This window comes from Capsicum annuum, chromosome 3, assembly GCF_002878395.1.
Source record: "Capsicum annuum cultivar UCD-10X-F1 chromosome 3, UCD10Xv1.1, whole genome shotgun sequence".
Lineage (NCBI taxonomy): Eukaryota > Viridiplantae > Streptophyta > Magnoliopsida > Solanales > Solanaceae > Capsicum > Capsicum annuum.
In genome coordinates this window covers 184,138,257-184,162,960 of record NC_061113.1, presented here as the reverse complement: position 1 = coordinate 184,162,960, position 24,704 = coordinate 184,138,257, and positions in this window count along the sequence as shown.

Here is a 24,704-nt window from a genome sequence, read left to right as displayed (position 1 = left end):
AGTGTCAACTCTTGCGCATAGGGCATAACTTATTGTTGGAAAGTCCTTGGACTAAGTCTTGCCTCTAAGGTAAGAGTTAAGAACATCTCATAAATCAAGACGCAATGTGGTAGTATCAATTCTTGCCCGTGGGGTGTAACTTATTGTTTAAAAGTCCTTAGGCAAAGTCTTGTCTCTAAGGTAGGAGTTATAGAGCATCTCATAAATTAAGACACAATGTGGTAGTGTTAACTCTTGCACATAGGGCATAACTTATTGTTTGAAAGTCCTTGGACTAAGTCTTGCCTCTAAGGTAAGATTTATAGATCATCTCATGAATCAAGACACAATATGATAGTGTCAACTCTTGCCCATGGGGTGTAACTTATTGTTTGAAAGTCCTTAGTCTAAGTCTTGCCTCTAAGGTAAGAGTTATAGAGCATCTCGTAAATTAATAAAAAATATGATAGTTTCAACTTTTATTCATAGGGCATAACTTGATGTTTGGAAGTCCTTGAGTCAAGTCTTACCTCTAAGGCAAGAGTTATAGAGCATCTCATAAGTCAAAATATAATATAGTGGTTTCAACTCTTTTCCATGGATCGTTACCTCTTGTTTGAAAGTCCTTGCATTAAGTCTTGCTTATAAGGCAAGAGTTATATAATATCTTATAAATCAAGACACAATATGGTAGCATCAACTATTAGTGTCATGAGGGCGGGTTGAGTTGAGGTTGAAGATATTAAATGGGTTGAATTGAAAATTGAGTTGGGTCATGATCCGTCCAAATTTACTTTAGGTTGAAATGGACTAAAAATTGAATTGGGTCTTGACCCGCTTAGTCTAAAAAATATTAACATATTAATATTTACCTCTTTTAAATCCAACTCAAAAAAATAAATTTGAATGGGGTTGAGAAGTTGGGTGGTGGATAGGGGGTGGGGGTGAGTTAAGAATACTTTTTAAAACTTTAATTTTTTTAAAAAATAAAAATTTAAGTTTTTTAGGAGGGGTGTGGGGTAGGGGGTGGGAGGGGTGGGGGTTTAGAAAAAAGAAATTTATTTATTTATTTTTAAGAATTATTTTTAAAAAAAAATATTTTGGGGGAGGGGTAGAGGGTGTGGGGAAGGGGAGAGGGTAGGTTTTTGACCGTGGGGTAAGAAAAGATTAAAAAAAAAAATTTTTTAGTATGGGGGTGGGTGTTGGCATAGGGAGAGAGGATGGGGATGAGGTGAGGTGGGGAAAGTAAAAAAAACTTATAAAAAAATTATTAAGAAATAAAAATAATTTATTTAAGGGAGGCAGAGTAGGTGAGTTAGGGATGTGGTAAGATTGGGGTGAGGTGGATAATTTTGAGAGGGTGGACAGATTATAACTATTTTTTCTACTATCGTTAAGAAAATTTTTCTATTAAACATGTTGAAGTAGAGATTGAACTAGACTCATTTGAATTTAAAATGAGTTAGAACTTAATGGGCTGAGATTTACCCAATAGTAAATTATCATGAATCCAACTCATTAAAAGTTGAATGGATTGTGAGGGTCAATTCAATTTGGATTCACTTGGACACTACTAATATCAACTCTTATTCATGAGACGTAACTTATTGTTTGGAAGGAATCAAATAAAAGAAAAAAAAAATAAAGGTTACGGAAAAGAAAAAAGATAAAGAAAACAAAAATAAAATAAAAATAAAAGGTTGATACAAAAAGAATTTAAAAAAGAAATCAATGAAAATAAAATAGAGAAAAAGAAAAAAAATAGCAGTTGAGAAGAGAAAAAAGAAAAAAGAAAGATTGAAAAAAAATGAAGAAAAAAATGCAAAAAATAAAAGTTGAGAAACATAAAAATGAGAAAAAAAAAAGAGAAGAAAAAATATAAAACACCAAAAAAATGAAGTTGAGAGGGAAAAGAAAAAAAGTAAAAATTGAGGGAAAAAAAAAAAGAGAAAATGAAAGATGAAAAATATCAAAGTAAAATAAAAAAAGTAAAACATAAAAGTCAAAAGATATATAAATATGGAGAGAGATATAAAAATATTTAATATATAAAGGAGCAAATACGTAAATACGTACTTGTGTTATACATAAAATAAAGAAAGACTAGTTTTATAGAGCAATTTATTATGGGAGAAAAAACGAAGTCAACCACTTTGAGGTCATTTATACTAGTTTACGTGGCTATACAAGGAGGTATTTTTGTCTCCCTCATACCCATCAGGCCCAATTTTTATTTTGGAAATGATTGTGTTGTTCCCTTAATACGTGCCTCATCACGTGTCACTCGCATGACTCAGAGACCCCTACTAACGTCCGCATTCTCGTTCTTTTTTGGCGATTTTATTCATATATATAAATAAGGATTAAAAATATATCTAAATTATTTATTTTTTTTGAGTTTCACACTTAAATTATTAGAACGGTAAGTTTCACACCTAAAATAACAGTCAGAAATTTCACGCCTAAATTTTTGAGTTAGAGATGTATTTTTCTAACTATTGAGTGATTGTTGAGCATGATATTCACACTCTCAATAATTTAGGCGTGGAACGAAAAAAAGAGAGATAATTTAGGAGTGTGTTTTCGACAACTTAACTGTAAATAATATTAGAGAGTGAATTTTGCAAAAACTCCATGAAGCAAGTTAGTTAACTTTGTTTTGTATTAATAAACTTTATTTTTTTAATTTCATCTTAAAAGATGTCAACTAAAATTCAAGGAAAATTTTTTTTGACATTTTAAGTTTAAATTTATTTTTCATGTGGGATCCAATTGTAGCAATATAGGCATTTTTTTTCTATTATTATGAAATGCCATTAGGAATTCCCAATAAATTTAGTCCACAATTGTACTATTGTTATAAGCCTAATTTGATTTGCAATAAATGTCAAACCTAATTTGATTTGAAGCGAATGTCTATTCGTTGGGAGCAAAGGATCAAGTTCTCTTCATTGTAATTCATTAGTCGAGAGAAAATAAAAATTACTCTCTTTTCTCTTTTATTGTTCTTATTTTTCTTTATTAGTTCATAACACGTTATCAGCACGAATCTTTAACTTTTTATAGTTATTTGACCATACTAGTTTAATTGCACGTGCCTCTCACGTGTAACATTTGATTATTTAAAACTAAATAATTTTATCTATTGCAGAGATTTTTAATATAGTGTAAAAGTTTAAATCACTTTTCAAAAATTCTTCACACTTTACTATAATAATGTAAATATAAACATATATTTTAGTGTAAATACATATATATTTTACCACCAAAAATTTCAAGTGGTTGATGGATCATACTTTTGGATTTGTCTTGCAGTACCTCTTTCCCTTGTTGCCAGAAGTTAAGAGAGATGAATCAATTTGAACCATATTTGTGGTGCGATTAATATTCTTTTTTTCTATATTTAAAATATTTCCTTGTTTGTCAAGTGATAAAAAAAGAACAAATTATTGAAAAATAGATAAATTAGTGGACTTTTGATTACCAAAAGTAAAAAATAATAATTAGCAACAAAATTGTTAGCTACGAACAGGCCAATTAATTGACTTTTTAAAAGATTTATATGAGGTAAAAAGTTTAATTGGTTTTATAGTCCTAAATTCAAGATACTTAATTCAAATAAGAAATTGTTTAATAACTACATTTTAATGAATTTATATGTTTCGATAGTTCATGTGTCGCTTGATTGGAAACATTATATCTATAAGTAATAATATAAACTTGCAGCAACTAATCACGTGTCGTACGAATCAAAAGAAATCCACATAAGTTCAAAATAAGGCTCTCGAAGCCACCAAAAATTACAATATTGCATAAATGGTACCAAAATGTATTGAAAACTTTGTCAATCACCCCCACACCTCAGAAATACCATAATACAACTACGAGGAGGGGTAAAACAGTCAAATCACACAAAGTCACAAATTTCAAATATATTTCATCAAATTTTTAGATCGTTATATCTATAACGCACCACACTTATAAGGAGGAGGCTATAAGGCATTTAGGAATATTTTTCTTTCTTGTGTTCTATTTTCGAGCTAGAGAGTCTAGTGTTATGAAACTTCTCTAACTCCTGGCTTCCTCACGTTTCAAATCATGCCTTCCCAAAGATCTGATATTCGTAGAAACTCTGCTGGGAACTCTGTCCTTCCTGAGGACAATGTGGAGGGGACTCACCCTGTGTATGGAGTGCACACCCAGTCTAGGGTTCTTGCTCCTGATTGTACGGCTTCATGCGGAGTACCACCTGTCCCCACTAGTCATCTTCGGGCCACTCAGGGTGGTGATGCTTATGATCAATCGCCTTAGGGGTACATCTCTAATGTTGAGTTCCGATGGTCTATTCATTTGCTTACTTAGTTGGTAACATCTCAGTCTCACCATTCAAGTCGTGTTGGTTCTATTGCTCCTTGTCTGAGGTCACTCGGGTTGGCCAATTCATAAGATTGAATCCTCCAATCTTTACAGACTTTAAGGTTGAGAAGGATCCTTAGGGTTTTTTGGATAAAATGGAGAAGATCTTCAGAGTGATGCATGCTACTAATTCTGAAGATGTAAAGTTTGCTATAAATCAGCTAAAAGATATAGCTTATCATTGGTATGAGAAGTGGGAGAAGTTGAGGGGTGATGATGCGGAGCCGATATTATGGGATGAGTTTTTGGGTGCCTTTCTTGATCACTTCTTTCCTCAGTAGTTGAGGGAAGCTAAGGTAGAGAAGTTTGTTAATCTAAAGCAGGGTAAGATGAGTGTGAAAGAGTATGCATTGAAATTTCAGCAGCTATCTCGTTAAGCTCCAGAGTTGGTGTCTAACCAGAGATCCAAGATAAGAAAGTTTGCTTCTGGATTACCCATGACTTGGTATTGGAGTGTAAGACTGCAATGTTGAATAATGATATGGACATCTTCAGACTTATGGTTTATATGCAGCAGGTTGAGGATGAAAATAAGAAAAAAGCACATATTGGAGAGAGACAGACTAAGAAGTTCAGGTATTCGTAGGGGTCAGCAAAATAGTGGGAAAGAAGGTAGACAGTGGACCAAGAAGAAGAACTGGGGTACTTTTTATTCGTCTTCTAGTGTTCCCTATCCTAATGCTTCGGGCGATCGTCGTTCTCAGGCTAGTGGTGGTTCAAAGACACAGGGTGCCTAGTATCAGGCTAGTGGAGCTTAGTCAGCCCCACCTTATCCTCCATGTCATTTTTATGCGCAGCTTCAACATGATTATTGTAAGGGGAGGAGGAATTGGTGTTATAATTGTGGTCAACTAGGCTACATGCAGCGAGATTGTCCTTCAGCCAGAGTCTACACTAGGGATAATAAAGTTTCAATTTCTATGTCTTCAGCTCCTAACACGAGAATGATAATGGAAACACGAAACACACTCCAAACAGTCCACAAATCACAATAAACCATGAACTAAAAGAAACCTCTCTCGGATTCGCTACAACTACACAATAACGAGATAGAAGGGTGTTTTCAACACCAAATCAGCCAACCCAAACTATGATTAACAATAAGAATATGAAGAAAAAGATGAACTTAACAATGGGAATAACAACAACACAAATGGGTACAATACAAGATACAAACATTACAAGATTGCAAGAATAGAAAGGATAGATAGAGTGACATACACTATCTCATGAACTAAGAACCTAAGTGTATTCGAGCACCTAGATCCTTAATACAATGAGAATAGGAACACCAACTCTCTTCGGTGGGCACAAGAGAGACCTCAACCTCCTCTAGCACCCAACGTTCTAAGCAAAAATGCAACACTAGTGATTCCACCCTAGTATCACCCTAGTTACAAGTTTCGGATTTGTGCCTAAAGGAGAGAGGACTTGTCTTTCAATGTTATACAACATTCATTATCATTAAAGTCTAATGAATGAAACCCTAAAAGGTTCTATTCATAGATATTACAAAAATAGTGTGAAATGTCCATAATACCCCTCAAGGGTGAGGTGCCCATCAAGTGCAAGAAGTGGGCTGATTTTGGTGTGTTTAAGACCTCTTTTACACTTCACTTGTGTACTTCCTTGGATGGATTCATTACGCACTTATTCACGTCCATCCTCATGGTCGTACTTGTATCATCTTCCTCTTCTTGAAAAGGATTTGACCTCAAATCCGTACCTCACAAAATCAAGAGAAGACAAGTACACATCCTCAAGATATGAGGGGTTAGGGTTAGCAAAATACACACATCACATTCCATGCCGAGGGGGGGACAAACTTAGAGTATATCCACGGGTCCTTTGTGATGAACATAAAAAGCTTAGTAAAAGGACACAAAGAAAGTGGTCATCATCCACAAAAGAGATAAGGAAGAACTTTATCTTCCTTTATTAGCACCCATAATCAAACTTTGCTTGTCGTCTTGACCAAGCATTAAGTGGGAAGTGTAGAGATTTCCACATTCTAAGAGGGTGCCGGGATTAAATGGAAAAATTAGCCTAGGGCCTAAGCCGAGGCTATCCCTTCCTTCCCCTAAAATGCCACTCCCACATTCACATAAAAAATTATTTTCATACACATAGTATCTATGAACAAAGCTAATTGAAATATTTTTACCACACAAGATGTTCAAAGAGTCTTGTGTATTATCAAGATTAATTCTGTAGACATCATCACTAACTTGAGAATTTTTAAGCGCACTATTCACATGCTCAAGTAGTGAACTGCATTTAAGAGTAAATTGATCATCATGCACACCAAGAGTACTACCAAGAGTACTCATTTTCGAGACTATGCATTCCTTGCCAATAAGAGTACTCTCATATTCTAAGAAGAGATTTCCATCTTTAGGAGGAACATTGTCACACCATAGTGGGTTAACATATCAGCTATAGCCTTCAAGGCAAGCTATACCATTATTTTCACCACTAGGTTCATTAGGAGTGTTTATATCATCTTCAAATAAGACATTAAACCTAAAGAGAGCATGATCTATCTCACGGATAGATTTAGAACTAGCAAGTGCTTCGCTCTCTATAAGTTCACTATCACATACCAAAGATATTTCAATCTTCTCTTTACCTTAGTGTAGGTCGGGTTAGCCCACCTCTTCCTTCGGGAAGCTCTCGTCACAAGGTGTTTGGACAAGGGAAGTTGGATTTTGTGGGATAAGTTTAGGTAGCAATTGACGTAGCCTTTCCACGTGCCATTTTATTTCTTCAATATAGTCGGTGATGCGGTCAAACGTGGCATCGAAATTGATGGCCGCCATGGTACCTAAAATAAAAGACAACAACGAACAACAAAACAAACAAACTTGTTAGCTCAAAAATGTCTCACCACACTCTCACTCTTAATTTTTACCTCATACTTGGTTTTACAAGTGTTGAAAGCTGGCTTGAACTTCGTGAGTGATTGAGGGATGATTCTATCTTTCCCTAGAATAGATTTTTGTTTGAGTTGACTCAAAAGAAAATTTATTTACGGACTTGAACCAACAAGACACAATGAATTCATAAAAGAGAGAAGCACACAACAAACGCTTAACACGAATGAACGAACACAAAGACTAACTAACAATCTAGTAGATGAGTACTAGTTTGCTAATTAGTAGTGGAACCAACAAAATTGAAACTAAGGAACAACAAAACGAAACTAAGAAATCTAAAATTTGAGCCAAAATTTGATGCGTGATCAGTAACTTGATGATGTGGCAACCACGTATTGGTTGTGGTTTCTACAAAAAAAAATTCCAAAAGTCCAAGTTTGGACAAATTTTAATTTGGATTGGTAGAATTTGTTTTAAGGAGGGAAGAATAAGTCGTGGAGCCTTTTTTCAAGTTTCAAATTTCAAGACTTGACTTTTTTAGTAATTTTCCTTAAAAAATGGACCCTTGTTTCATGGAAAAGTGGTTGAAAGTAATGTAAAGTCGTTTGGTGGTTGGGGGTCTTTCAAGACTAGCAATTACTTACACCTCTTTCCTTAACCTTTTAGGATCTATCATTCATTTTATGCTCTAACAATATATGAAGGAAGGTCAAGAACTTAAAGAACAACAACAACCACACCAAGAAAAATAAGAACAATCTTCAAGAACAACAATAATTCCAACGGCCAACTCCAATCCACAACAACAAACGGCCAAGTCTCTTTAGTGTTGTGTCTTCGGTTTTACCAAGAGATGAAGGTTGTGAAGAACTTCAAGTACAACAACAACATTCACCAAGAATAATAACAACAAAACTCCTTTCAACAACAACCAAACATACGTCCAATCAAGTTTCTCAACAACAATGCCTACCACAACAATGTTCAACAACAATGGGTCAAGCTTATGTTCATAATAACAACATCAAAATACAAGCTCAAATCAAGATATAGACTCAATGTGTTAGTGAGGAACAAAACTAACACTTAGATACAACAAAGACAAGTAAAAAACTCGGCCAAGACACAACAAAAACACAATTTTTGGCCAAGAACACAAAATGGACAAATTTTCTTTTTCTAGAATTTTCAGATTTTAATTTTTTTTTTCAAGTGAGCTAGCCCCAGATTTGATCTTGTAGGAACAAGATCAAGCTATTCTTTGATACCAAATGATACAAGAATGACAATGAAAACACGAAACACACTCCAAACAGTCCACAAATCACAACAAACTGTGGACTAAATGGAGACCTCTCTCAGATTTGCTACAACTACATAATAATGAGATAGAAAGGGGTGTTTTTAACACCAAATTACCCAACCCAAACTATGATTAACAACAAGAATATGAAGAACAAGATGAAATTAAAAATGAGAATAACAACAACACAAACGGGTACAATACGAGATATAAACATTACAAGATTACAAGAATAGAAAGGATAGATAGAGTGACATACACTATCTCATGAACTAAGAATCTAAGTGTATTCAAGCCCCTAGACCCTTAATACAATGATAATAGAAATACCTACTCTCTTCGGTGAGCACAAGAGAGACCTCAACCTCCTCTAGCACTCAATGTTCTAAGCAAGAATACAACACTAGTGATTCTACCCTAGTATCACCCTAGTTACAAGTTTCAGATTTGTGCCTTAAGGAGAGAGGACTTATCTTTCAATGTTATACAACATTTATTATCATTAAAGTCTAATGAATAAAACCTTAAAAGGTTCTATTTATAGATATTAATAAAATAGTATGAAATATCCATAATACCCCTCAAGGGTGAGGTGCCCATCAAGTGCAAGAAGTGGGCAGATTTTGGTGTGTTTAGGCCCTCTGTTACACTTCACTTCTGCACTTCCTTAGACGGATTCATTACGCACTCATTCACGTCCATCCTCGCGGTCGTACTTATATCAGCTCTGCACCAAAGGGCGCTACTTCTAATATTGACACTGGCTGAAATTGCCTCCATGCACTTGCTACTCACTAGGAATCTGAGGTATCTCCAGATGTTGTTACTGGTATGTTACAACTCTTTTCTCATGATGTGTATTATTTGCTTGATCCAGGATCTACCCTTTCTTATGTGACCCCTTATGTGGCTGTACAGTTTAGTTGTGGTTCCAAAAGTATTCTGGACCCTTTTTGTGTGTCTATCTTTTATAGAAATACATTGGTAGATTTGATAGAGCTGGATATGGTCGATTTTGATGTTTTCTTGAGGATGAATTGACTTCATTTGTGCTATGTGTCTTTAGATTGTAGGACCCAAGAGGTCAGTTTTCACTTTCCTAATGAACCGGTATTAGAATGGGAAGGAAGTTCTTTAGTGCCTAAAGGGAGGTTTATTTCCTATTTTAGAGCTCAGAAATTGATCTTAAAAGGGTGTTCGTATCATCTCGTTCGGGTTAAGGATTTTAATTCTAATAGTACTTCTTTGTAATTTGTCCCTATGGTTAATGAGTTTCCTTAGTGTTTTTCGATGGTGTTCCTGGAATTCCTCCCAATAGGAAAATAGATTTTGGGATTGATCTTCTACCGAATACTCATCATATTCTATTCCTCCTTATAGAATAGATCCGACTGAACTAAAGGAACGAAAATAGCAGTTAAAAGATCTTCTTGATAAAGGGTTCATTCATCTAAGTATTTCTTCGTGGGGTGCTCTGGTGCTTTTTGTGCGTAAGAAAGATAGGTCTATTCAGATGTGTATAGACTATTGTCTCCTGAATAAGGTGACAGTGAAGAATAAGTACCCTCTTCCTAGGATTGATGATATTTTCGATTAGCTTAAGGGTGATAGATGCCTCTCTAAGATTAATCTTCATTCAGTCTATCATCAGTTGAAAATTCTGGAGGTTGACATTCTCAAAACTGCTTTTCGAACCCGATATGGTCAGTACGAGTTTCTAGTTATGTATTGGAATGTCTTGTTCGAGCATGTTATATCATATTTCTTTAAAAAGCTCAGCTATTATGTTATTTCTCAATGAAAGTACCCCTCGCCCCGTCCCCTACCCCCACCTCACCCCACCCCATCTGTAACTACATCTTAAAAACAATCATGTAATTATATATAAAAAAATTATTTCATATTTTTTAATTATATTATTCGCAATTTAATGATATTAGATTGTTACTAGAGAAAATTGAAGAAAAGGTGTCTTTTAAGTCTTGAATGAAGGATTGGTGACATTGACCAACAGATAGGGTCCAACATCATTAAGAAACTTGATTAAGTTAATTATGGACTTGATTAATATTTTCAAAACTTTCTAATCTTTTCAAAAATACAAATCAACCTAACCCACACCCCTCTTCAATCCAAATCAACCACTCTCTCCTCTCCCTCGACAGTTTCTCTCAACTCTCTCCCAACCAACAGTTCTGCAAAATTTCTCCCTTCTACCCCCGATGACAAATAGTTGGGCTTCGAGTTCCCCTCTTTAATTCAATCAACCTGTCTCTCATCCCTCTCTCGACAGCTTCTCTCAACTCTCTCCCAACCAACTATTTTGCAAATTTCTTATTTTAATCCTCGGTGACTTCAATATCCGACTGTAAATAGTTGGGATTCCAGTTTCTTTTCTAATTCAATCGACGTGACAGCCTTGTTGTTCGGCCACAACAGCTTGAAATTCTTCATCGGTCCTTTTCTTCTTTCATAGGTAAAAATATATGGCCTTTTTAGTTTTGAAGAAAACGAGGAATTTGAGCCAACTTTTCTTATAGTATTGGTTAACAATTTCAATATTTGTTGCACTAATTTGAAATGCGGCCTGAATAAAATCTTAAATTCTGGTATTTCTTCTCCTCTTCTCTTTTCAAAGTGACTTATGATATTTTGTTATTTGTTGCATTTTTTTTAAGTTTGATTTTTATTGTTTGTGTTTATAAAAATAAAAGAACAATTTGGTTTGATTTATTCTGTTCTTGTTCTTTGTAAAAATGGTGAAATTATTGTTTTTTGTTTAACAAAATAGTGCTACTATTTCCTCCGACAGATTACTCATCTGGTGCAACATATTAACCATCTGATGCAATATATTCATCATATGATGCAACAGATAAACCTCCTGTTGGATAAAATCCAACCAACTCTTCCTACAAGAAAATTTCAAGACTTGATTTTTCAAACTAATCATTCATCTGTTCTTGTTCTTTGTAAAAATGGTGAAATTATTGTTTTTTGTTTAACAAAATAGTGCTACTATTTCCTTTAACAGATTAATAATCTGATGCAACAGCTTTACCAAATGTTGCAATAGATTAAGCTTCAGATAAAAAATCTGATGCAAGTAATTAACCATCTGGTGCAATGGAAGAACCATCAGATTAATGATTTGATGCAACAAATGAACCTCCTGTTGGATAAAATCCTACCAACTCTTCCTACAAGAAAATTACAAGACTTGATTTTTCAAACTAATCATTCATCTGCCGCGATAGACGACCCTATGTTGGAAGAAATCTAAACAATATTGACCGTTGATAACTGTTCCAATAGATCACTCATGTGTTGCAACAAATGTGTGACTTGTTGCACAGACCATTCATCTTTCTCAACAGATGAGTGATATATTTTGTATTGTCGTAATAGATTACTCAGCCGTTGCTACGGATTATTTAACTATTCCGACAGATCACTCATATGTTGCAACAAATAATGTCACAACAGTTTGTGATCTGTCTTAAAAGATGAGTGGTATGTTTTGTGTTGTTCCGACAGATTACTCATCCGCTGCAATAGTTTGGTCATATGTTACAACAAATATACTACCTGGTGCAACAGATCGGTGATCTGTTGTAACTGTTATTTTACTGTTTTGCTTGTTTGATTTACTGTTATCCTTTTTTAATGATGCATTAATCAACAATAATATATTATTTTATGTTCCTGTTAATTTTAGATAATATGGTTCCCAAAAGAATAAAAACTGAATCAAGTCTAAGTAAAAGAACAAGTGAAGCAGCTAGGCTACATCCACCACTCTATAAGCTTGCTTTACAAGCGTTATCTCAATTGGGAGCAGAATATGATGAACATGGGGAGGAGGAATGTTTCAAAAGAGATGATGCAGATGCTAATAGCCCTTCCACCGAAGAGCTGGTCAAAACCTCCAGCATTGATCGTTATCCTGTGAGAATGCAGTGCGATGGTGCCGTAGATTTAATGGATGATTTCATGGTTAAGTTAGCCATGGGAAAATCTTTCAACGCCTTCAGAAAAATACATCGAGAACAAAAATTGGATGCTTATTTCAGGGACAGCTGATTTGAGAAATATCTTGATTTACCGGAGGACAACAATGCTCATTTCCAAATGAAAATGGAATATGAACTTCTCAAGCGTAGGTTTGTGTATGAAAATAAAGATAAAATAGATGAGGTGTGGATAAATTACTGTGGTATGCCTGTTTGTTTTGGTTGGAAGGAGTTTTCCATAGTTACTGGACTAAAATGTTATCCTCCTTCTCAAGTTATACTTATTCTAACCCAAAAAAAGTACCCCACATACCCAGAAAAGGCAAAGGCAAGTCGTATGATCATGATGACCTGGTGTCCATTGTTGGTCCAAGCTTCAAAAATAAAAATTTGATAGAAGCGTTGAAAGGTAAAGGACTTTCAAAGAAGCACAAGCAGTCATTATGCTTGGTTTGGTTTGTACATAATATTGTTTGGGCGAGAGACGTTAACAACAACATAAGCTTCGGATTAATAAAGATCTCCGAGGATCTTGAGGTATTTAACAGCTATCCATAGGGGCATGAAAGCTTCAAAATGACTGTCAAATATTTGTTGACTCCGTTAGTGCCAAAAACTGTCAACTTAGATGGCTTCCCATGGGCTTTCATGGTAAATGTTTCTTTCTTCTAGTATGATATCATTCATTTTTTTCGCTCAATAATGGTTTTGATTTATTGGCGTTATTTTATAGGCTTGGGCGTTTAAATCCATTTCTTATTTGAGACAACAAGTGAAGTACCAGGAAGGATTTTCCTGTCCAAGAATCTTGAGATGGTTGTCGGCCAAAACTTATAAAAATGCAAAACTTCTTGATCTCTTCAACCCCCCGAAGGATGCAGAAGTATAATTATGATTAATTTTTTCTTTTAATTAATGTTTTTTTTGAATGATCTAATCATCATTCTAATATATGTAATGATTTATGTTAGAATGTGCATCCTTCTCTAGTTCCAACCAATCGAGAGTTGAAGATGCCATTTTTTCTTACTTTACGGTCTATGCTAACTTTATCGGACCCTAAGGTCATCGACAGAATAAAAATGGAATTGCTTGGAGCAACAACCATTGCAAGAAAAATAATTTTGAAGGGTGGGCTTGTTGTTGTTGATGGAGCTGTTGGTGGTGGTAGTGGTGCTTCTGTTGGTGCTAATGATGCTCCTCTTATAGTATTTAAAGCAAACCATTATGAGTATGATCATACTGGTTATACAGATTTTATCTCTCCCAGTGAATGTTCTGCATGTAAATGTCAAGACTACAGGGAGAAACATGATGTAGTGATTAATTCTATCAATGCATTAACTACTTCTGTAAAGAAATTAACATCTAAGAGGGGTCTCATTCGATCAAAGAGGATTTAATTTCCATCCGTTCCATTAGAGATTAGGGCTAAGAGGAGAAGAAGAGTGATTTCTAGGGCATTGTTAGGCATCCAAAAAAGCAAAATTGCAACTCCTCTGTCTGCGTGTTGCACTGAGCAACGTACAATGTCCAAAGGAGAGCAGCACGAGCTAGAGAAAGTGAATATATTATAGGTCTTCCAACTGACAAAACAAATAGACACATATCTGTTTCAATAAATGACACATCTACTGAAAATTATCAAACAGATATATACATCTGTTGCAACAGTTGACTAACCTGTTGCACCATATACTTTATCTAGTGCAATATATGTCTCGTCTATTTTATCAAATCAAACAGCTCTTCATACAGCTTTTATTTTTACCAACAGACGACCTATCTGCTGTAACAGATGATTCATATATTGCAACGGATGGTTTATCCATTGGAAATTATTACAAAGGGTCTTTCTTATGTAGAAATTTGTCCCAACAGTTGATTCATTGTTGCAACAGAAATATAATATGTTTGGGATAATTTAAAATGGGAGGAAGACCTATTTGATTTGCTAGAAGAGATGAGTTATCCTTTTCCATTTTATTGTATCTCTGTAATTAGAATTGACTAATTCTGGCTTTCCAGGTGGATGTAGAAGAAGCTACTGCTGAACAACATTGACAATATGCTACTCTTTTTATGGAAATACGGAGAATAGAATGCGTAGAAACCATACGCAAGCGATACTGAAGATCCACGATGAGCAAAGCCGTATTCTATAGCACCGGATGAAGAATAACTTGTCCATACTGAGTAGATCTTTATAGCTTGAGCCTGTCAAAGTGATCCTTGGTAGTATACTTAAATTGTTGTTGTTGTATTTGTTGAGATCTGTACTCATAACAATTTTTTTACATTTCGTTTATTCGTTGACTTATTTCAGCTAATTAATGAAGGCTTCGATTTATTTTATTTTGTCTATGAATTTTATTTATTCCTTAGATTTGAACCTATTAATTAAAAAAGGATACTAGATTCAAATATTGCAACAGATAATGTATCTATTGCAACAGACGACACATCTATTGGAAAATTCGAACAGATTTAGACATATGTTGCAACAAGTAGGTGATCTATTGGAATTTATCAAATAGGTCTTTCCACTGTTGCAACAGATGGACTTTAGATAAAAACATCAAGATAATGCAACAGATGACACATCTGTTGGGAAAAAAAGAACAGATTTAGACATATGTTGCAACAGATGGACTTTATCTGTTGCAACAGACGACACATCTATTGGAATAATCGAACAGATTTATACATATGTTGCAACAGGTAGGTTATCTATTGGAATTTATCAAACATGTGTTCCCACTATTGCAACAGATGGACTTTAGATAAAAACATCAAGATAATGCAACAGATGACCAACCTATTGCAACAGATAAACTATATGTCAGAATATGTAGGATAACTATTACAACGGATGGAGAATCTGTTGCATTATAAAAATTCAACTTTTATTGGACATAAAAAATTATCACTATGTTTAAAAAGGTTAAAGTGAATTGAAATAAAAAGGCGCAACCCATCGACGGTGTTCATTTCAAACACCTAAAATAAAATAGGCATCAAGTAGACATGTTCAATTTAAGGACGTAAAATAAAATAGGCATCAAATGTGTTAGTGTCAGTCCTGGCACATTTCACTGACTTGCTGTCACTTGGCCCCTAACGGTCATTTTTTCCCCCTATTGTCTTATATATTCATATTCCTCCTAAAATTTAACCCTAAATTCTCAAATCCTCTTCTTCATCGTCATCTTAATTTATCTATCCAAATTCTTCAAATTATTACTTTCATTTTTTTCAACTGACCTTGACAATGTCGAGCGCATCTTTCACTATTTTTTGTGATAAAGATTTTTGATATTATAAGTGCGGTCGTGAAGCTCTGTTAAAGACTTCTTCGACTCAACAAAATTTGGGTTGTAGGTTTTTTACTCGTATGATTTATTTAATTAATTAATTAATTATTAACTTGTAATTATTTTGTAATTATGTTTTCTTTTTTATAGAAATTGGGTGGATGTGATTACTTTGATTGGTATGAAGAACGACACCCTTCACAAGCAAATCGTGTAATCTGGGGTTTGTTGAACAAAGTCAAGGCTTCTGAAGAGAAATAAAATCGAGCAAGAAGATACTACATTGTTGCTGTTATTGCTACTGGTTTGGTGTTATTGGGCACGTGGATATTGAAGCCTAATTGCTGAAATTTTCATAGTGGTGTGTGTATTTACTACTGGTTTGTTGTCGACGAGCACATGGATATTCAAGCATAACTGTTGGAAAATATCAAAAAAATTTAGGCATATGTTGTAAAATTTAGGTCATCTATGGAAATTATCAAACAGGTCTTCCCACTATTGCAACAGATTAGACTTAGATTATTAGATTATTCATAGAAATTATCAAACAGGTCTTCACACTGTTGTAATAGATTAGACTTAGATTATTAGATTATTAGATTATTCTAACAGGTCTTCCCATTGTTGCAAATGATTTACAATCTAATCTATTGCATTGTAAAAAAAACTCAACTTTTATCAGAAAAAAATTATTGCCACTACATGTACATGTAATAAAGTGAAGGGTGACTTGAAATTAAAAATTTCTATTTCACAGACTCTTCTATATACACAGGCTTCAAGCGTCTAGTTAGACACCCTAACCCCAGACCTCTTGCAGGTTTGCCACAGCATTATTGCACAAAAAAGTCGTTGGCTCGGCTATTTTTGTGTCAGTCAGCAAACATTCGATGTGTGCAAGAGCGTACGAGCCACTCGCTTTAGCGGCATCATCTTTTGGAAGGATCATTCCCCTGTTTCGACCTTTAAAATCCCATGATTTCTTCATCAACACTTCCTTTCGCAAATGATTCATCAATTTACTCTCCCTCAACAAGATGGGCAACAGCACCATCAGTGGCTCCACGAGAATAAAAAGATCAAAATCATTGATAAGAGATATGTTGGAGTCATAAACATTAATCTTTCCCTCCTCGAGTAGTATCTCAACAGCCCAATAATGCATGTCGTTCACGCTAATGACTGCAAGAATTTTTTTTGCCTCGGTCCAGCTCTTGCTGTGTGGATTTGGCTTGTCTCCTCTAACATATCTTAACGTTTCTTCTTCATCCAAGACCAACATATGAACTAGGAAATCAAGTCCCACGCCAAGGGATGACGCCTCTCCATTGAGTTGATCGTACCTATCCTTGAGCGTCTTGCAAAAGTCGAGGTCCATTATCCTATCGGCAGCGTCATAAGCTTCCCGGTACGTTAATTACCCTTTCCTCATGAGGTAGATAATTATGTCAACATACTGTGAGATAAGAAGTCAATTTTTAAATAGGTTAGTAATTGTAAAGATACAACAGATGGTCCATCTATTGCATAGGGTTCTCTGAATCAATAATCTAATGCAACTTATGCAAAAAATGGATAATAAGTTGCAACAGAACCACAACCAGTTGCACCAATATACCCAGCTATTGCAACAGATGTGAAATCTGTTGCATAGCTTCTTCTTCATGGGGTAGATTAGAAGGGCCAGGTTAGGAAAAGTAAACTTGCCTTGTCCTCGTATGGTATATGCATATCAGTCATAGTTTGGAAGTCTTGGGGGGAAAAGGGAGGCCTGGGATAATCTGGTGCATCTGGCTTGGCATTCCTGGCTGTCGCAGATCCCTCTTCTCTTCAGTACCAAGTTCTGCGTATTTGTCCACCTTCTTGACTGGCCTCTGAACTTCAACAGCTTTTGGAGAGGGAGAAATTGCAATTTCTTTTGATGTTCGAGTGGAGAGTACGTTTCTAATTGTTCTTTTCTTTCTCCTAACCAATACTGTAGGAGTGTGTGGCTCCCTCATCTTCTTGGATAGTATGACACAACTCTTGGATTTGAATTCCTCGATAGCTTTAGTGATAGCCTCTACTTTTTCAAAGAGTTTATCTTGTCTGTCCTTGCACAAATCACATTCACAATAAGAACACGAGGGTGAAGGGGGGTGAGAGGGACCTATGTAAGGGTGAAAAGGGGTGTTTTCAAATATATTTATTCTTTGGTAGCAACATCAGCATGCCTTCCACCAACACCAACAACTCTACCAGAAGAAGCACCCGGATCTACCTTAGTAAAAGGTTGGTCATCAAGAGCCTCAACATTAGGCTGACCTTGCCTAACTGCTCTTCTTATGGCTGTTGCTCCAGCTAATTCCTTCTTTATTAACTCCACCTTTGGGTCTGTAATAATATCAACATAACCAAGAGTAATATAATAAGTCATCACCGACTCCTCCTCATTAGGCACGATCTATAGATGCACAACCTATAAAAAAGAAAAAAAAAATAGGTGCATTTAAATCATATAATATAATAATTTTCACAGTTGGGCTACATTTTAAAAAAAAAAGACCCATTTATCATATAGTTTGCAGTATATGGTTAAAATCCGTTTGAGTCTGGTTCAGAGAAATAGAGCAACACATGGATAATCTGATGCAAAATATCAATCATCTGTTGCAACAATATAAGATGGGTAATCTGTTATACAACAGATGACATGTACATCGCAATAGATGAATGATGTATTATTAGATTAAACATTTGTTGCATAATTTGCAGTAGATGGTTAATCTTTTAGGAGTCGGGTTCAGAGAACCAAAGCAACAGATGGGTAATCTGATGTAAGATATACCCCATCGCAACAGATGTCCCATCTGGTGCATCAGATATAACATCTCATATACCAGCTATAACATCTGTTCAATATCTTTCTTATCTTTGAGTAGAATTATTTTACTTGAAGAATACATACTGCATCATCCAGAGGGTTAAAGAGATCAGCCTCCTTAATATTGGTGTTGCTCTTTGCAGCCAACCACCTAAACATCCTTGGATGAGAAACCTCATTCAGGCAATCATTAACTGCTTTCGGAGGGGAGGAATGACTTCAAATGCCCAAGCCTAAAAAGTGTAAACAGGAAGCAAGAAAAAAAAATTATAATAACTATATTCAATATAAATTAATGGATGAGTAAAATTAGTGATTAAATTTACAATAAAATCCCAAGAAAAGCCGTATAATGTGGTCATCTTTCTCTTTCTGACTCTTCAATTCCTCCTCTTTCTCACTTTCATTTTATTCATCACTATCTATGGACCCTTGTCCACCTCCCTCAATGTTGTTTTCATATCTCTCCTCAGCTTCACATTTCCCTGACTGAGATTGTTCAGGAAGCTCCTCCGAATCTCCCTCTGTACTGCAACTTTTTTTTAGTGGTCAGACGTTGATCCACTTTCACTTTCTTTTCTTTTGGGAGACATGTTTTACCTACATACAAAGAAAAATAAAAATTACATTATAGTTGATGTATGCATAGATTCTAAAAAATACATTACAAATACCACGAATACCAGCACACCAACATCCACTACCACAAACACCACCAACCAATGCCAATAAATACAGACACCACCACAAACACCACCAACCAATGCTACCACCGGTGCCACCACGATAACCACAAACACCACCACCATCACCAACACCATCCAACTATACCACGACGGTCAACGAAACACTACGATGGAAACTAGGGATTTTTCGAGTTCTTCCTATGATTTTACCATCAAAACTCAAAATTATAAACCCATTCTCAAAGATAATACAACTAAAGGTTTTATTTTTCATCATTAACTTAAAAGCCCTTATGTTTTAGAAAAAAAACAAATATAGAGCTCTTCTCAAACTCTGTTGCCTACGAAAACAAATAAAACAATTGATACAAGTAAGAATAATGCAAAAAATAACACCTATATGGTCGGAAATAGGAAGAAAAGCGATCTTTTGTGGAAGATTGAGAAAATTTATAGAGTAGTTATTGTCTGTACTGTATTGTTGAGTGAGAATGGGAGAGAAAGAACCAAACCTCGAGATTTAAAATGATGAAACGTTTTGTATGGGTTGATTTGTATTTTGGAAAAGAATGACAAGTAGTTTTGAAAATGTTAATTTGGTCCGAAATGATCTTAATTATTTTTAAAATCATAAAATATATGCATAATTTTTAAAATCATATAAAAATAATTGAAGTTGTAGTTGACCGAGTACTCTAAGAGGTGACCCTGTGAACACTCACCCCTGGTCCTAAATTAATCAATTTAGGAGTCTAACATATGAACTCAATTGAAATCGTAAAAAACAAATGTTCAATATGTTGCGTCAGATTTCTCATCTTTATAAATTATCAATCCGATTAGGTAATAATAGATTACGAATCTGATGTAAATTATCAAATAGATTAAGTCATCTATTGCGACAGATTACCCATCTATTGTAAATCATCAAATGGATTGTCATATGTCGCAACAGATTACCCATATGTTGTAAATTATCAAATAGGCGCTGCCATCTGTTGTGGCTGACCCTATGAGAACTCACCCCTAGTTCTAGATTAATAGATAGTTTACCCTATGAGAACTCACCTCTAGTCCCAGATTACTCAATCAAGGTATTAGTACCCTAGTCCTAGATTAATCAATTAAGATATTGGTCTAACATATGAGGTAGTAAGAATCAGTTCGGCTCAGAGTGATCGATCGCCAACTCTGGTCGGAAGGAACGCAGTACCATTTTATTATGCAATTGAAGTTGTAGTTGACTTTATGAGAACTCACATTCAATTAAGGTATTAGTCTAACATATGAACTCAATTGAGTTATATATGAACAAATGCTCAACCTGTTGCAACAGATGTCTTTTTTGTTGGATCAAATCAAACAGATTATGTAAGCTGTTACAACATATTACACATCTATTGTAAACTATCAAACAGATTAAGTCATCTGTTGCAACAGATTAAGTCATCTGTTGCACCTATCTATTGTAAATTATCAAATGGATTGAGTCATATGTTGTAATAGATTATCCATCTGTTGTAAATTATCAAATAGGCATTGTCATCTATTGTAGTTGACACTATGAGAACTCACCCCTAGTCCTGGATTAATCAATTAAGGTATTAGTTAGACATATGAGGTAGTAAGAACTGGTTTGGCTCAGAGTGATCGATCGACGACTCTTGTCGGGAGGAACGCAGTCCCATCTCATCATGCATTTGCCAAAAGACTCAATTGAAGTTGTAGTTGACCCTATAAGAACTCACCCTAAGTCCCAGATTATTCAATTAAGGCATTATTTAAACATACGAGGTAGTAAGAATTGGTTCGTCTCAAAGTAATCGATCGATGACTCTTGTCAGGAGGAATGCAATACCGTCTCATCATGCAATTGCTAAAAAACTCAATTGAAGTTATAGTTGACCCTTTGTGCTCATTCATCCATCCCTACTTCCACCTAGATGAATGTAGGTACTATTATTAATCTTAACATTAAGTTAATAAGAACACAATTCAACTCAGAGTGATCGATCGACAACTCGGGTCGGGATGAACGCAATACTAACACCATACAAATGGAACGACTCAATTGGATTTGTAATTAACCCTGTGAGCTCATTCATTCATCCCTCGTTCCACCTAGATCGATGTAGGTACTATTATTAATCTTAACATTACGTTAATGAGGAGCTCATTCTTTCATTCCTAGTTCATCCTAAATCAATTACAATGAAATCCGTTCCAACAAACAACTGAGCTGTTGGAGAATTTCAAACAGATAACAATATCTGTTGCAACAGATGATATTTCTTATTTAATTATCAAATAGACATTTGCATCTGTTATGATGGATGACTAAGGTGTTGGAAATTTTCAAACAGATATTGATATCTGTTGTAACAGATGACGTTTCTGATTTAGTTATCAAATGACATTTTCATCTGTTGTCACAGATGACTGAGTTGTTGGGATTTCTCAAATAGATATCTAAATCTGTTGCAATAGACGATATATCTATTTGAAAATCTTTTTATTTTCTTTTAATTTTAAGGCAAGCTACTGTCCGAGTAGATAAAGTAGTAGTACTACTAAACGCGATAAAAAATATTTCTTAGATAACTCAAAAATCTCATTGAGTAGTCTTGTTCTATCTTTTCAATGTCACCCATTTTCTTTCTTGTGCCCCTCAAATTATTAGTGAATATTAATTAATGAATATTGAAACCCCTAATACTTCTTCCTTTTCATATTGACTTGGCACTCCCATCAAGAAAATATTAATTAGGAGTTTATTTTACTACCAAATTAGCCTTATTAATTATGCTTTGTAAATATAAATTTGAATAAATACACTTTATTTAGTCATTTAATATTAAGGGTAGTACATCTAGAAATTAGAATTATCTCATCTCTCTCCTCCTCTCCTTCATTCCTAAATCTCTCATCTTTTTTCTTTCTATCCTCTTTAGGGTTATCACAGCCTTTTTTTTCTCTCCTCTTTCTCAAAAATTTTCGTTCGGATCTAAACCAATCGATATCCATATCTTATATTCCTAGACTAAAATTGTTGTTTTGACCCCCTTTTGATATTGTATGATATGATTCATTATTGCTCTTTCATTCTCGTCGTCTTCTTGCAACTTTATTTACATCTTTTTGTTTATTTAATTACCATTTTTCCATATCATATTTATTTAAAAAATTTGAAGGAACTTTTAATTGTTGAATAAACATACCGAGAATTTTTATTATAAGATGCGAAAAAAGTCATCTGTTGGGAGAAGTTTAAAAGCCTTATTAGCAGTATCATTTTTTTATGTAGTTTGTTTGTTTCTTTATTGTTGATGCTGTTATTGATGTTTTTGGTGGGGCTAGCATTGTTGTAACTTGTCGTGTGGTGTTGTTGGTGGGTTTGGCATTGTTGAAACTTATGGTGTGATTTGGTTTAGACGGTGGGTGCTTCTTAGCTTAAAAATAGTGGAGTCCGAACAATCAACACAAGGAGTAAGGGAGAAAAAAAATAAAAAGTTTAAAGTGAATAAGAAGAGAAGAGTTGGTTACCAAAATTTAAAAAATATGTGCTGAGTGGGAATTGAAATCAAGACCAAAAGAAATAAATAGCCTTAAGCACCCATAAACAACAACTAGGCTAACCAAACAACTCTTACTATGGGTGCTCACTGATTAGATTATATACATTTTTATTTATTTCCACATACATATATAAAGTTTGATACGAGTTCAGTCTGTGCTCGCGCACCCGGAGGACTCCATGTGGGTCCGTCCCTTGTTATTGATGGTGTTGGAACATAGGATGTATGCTTCAATGTAGTTGATGATGTTGTTGGAACAAATGTTGTTGTTTTCTTTGTTGTTGATGTTTTTTATTTATTGTTTGTAGTTTATGATGTTGTTGATGTTGCAACAAATGGAGAAACTGATGGAACAAATCAAACCACCAGCAAGGCTGCTATGTATTCCAACAGACTCCATATCTGTTATATCAGACTCCATATCTAATGCAACAGACTCCACATCTGACACAAACTATTCGAGATTTATGTGTTGTGTGTGGTGTTACTTAAATAAAACTGGTGACTTAAATACAACATTTTATCTTTTTGTTGTATTTTTGAAAGAAACAGATTGGTAATCCATTGCAAAATATATTCCACCTGTCAGATAACTTACAACATATGGACAATCTGTTGCAACAGATCTATATATTAGTTTACTTTTCCATCAGCTGGAGTCTATTGCAACTTGCTAATCATCTGTTTATTCAATTTCATCAAGAGCAATAAATTTTTCTAAACACTTCTTGGCCAAACTCAATTTTTGCTCTTGGACTACTTCTCTTTTTTTCTTTGCATCCTTCAAGCTGGCCTCCAAATTCAATTTTTGTCCTCAATCCAATAGCAATAATTTAGTTTGGTTGAAGGATGCAAAGAAAAAAAAAGAAGCAATCCAAGAGCAAAAATTGAATTTGGCCAAGAAGTGTTTTGAAAAATCGATTGCTCTCGATGAAATTGAATAAACAGATGACTAGCAAGCAGCAAAAGACGCCACAGCTAAAGGAAAAGCAAACTGATATATCCATCTGTTGCAACAAATTGTCCATATATTGTAAGTTATCTGACAGATGGAATATATTTTGCAACAGATTACCAATCTTTATCTTTCGAAAATACAACAAAAAGATAAAATATTGTATTTAGATCTGTTTTTTTTTCTAATTACTTATTAATAAAGTCACCAGTATTATTTAAGTAACACACACAACACATAAATCCCGGATAGTTTCAGCAATATTACATTAAATCCCGGATAGTTTGCTAATTATATTTTATCCCAAAATTTCGAATTGTGATACATATGTTAAGCAGTGATACATATAGCATATGTATCACTAGTAAATATGAATCCGGGATTTTATGTAATTTTTTAAAATATTAAGGGATATTGTGTAATATGGTGTCTTAAATATAGGATTTGTGTAATTTTTCCTTTTAAGGGATATGAACAGTCGTGGCTTTTTATTTGACTAAGTCCAGTCCCTTCCAATTCTCAATCATTTTATAAATAGGTCCCTCCGGCCTCCTCACTCACTCTCACTCACTCTCGTTCATTCTACTATACTTACAATACTAATATGTCAGATCCAGATTCATACAAGAAGGTTCATATCGAGTCCTTGCAAGAATTTCAAAGGCAGTTTGATGAACTCCAGAGGGATTTGGCCGACTTCCGAGCAAGGTTGAGGAGGGCC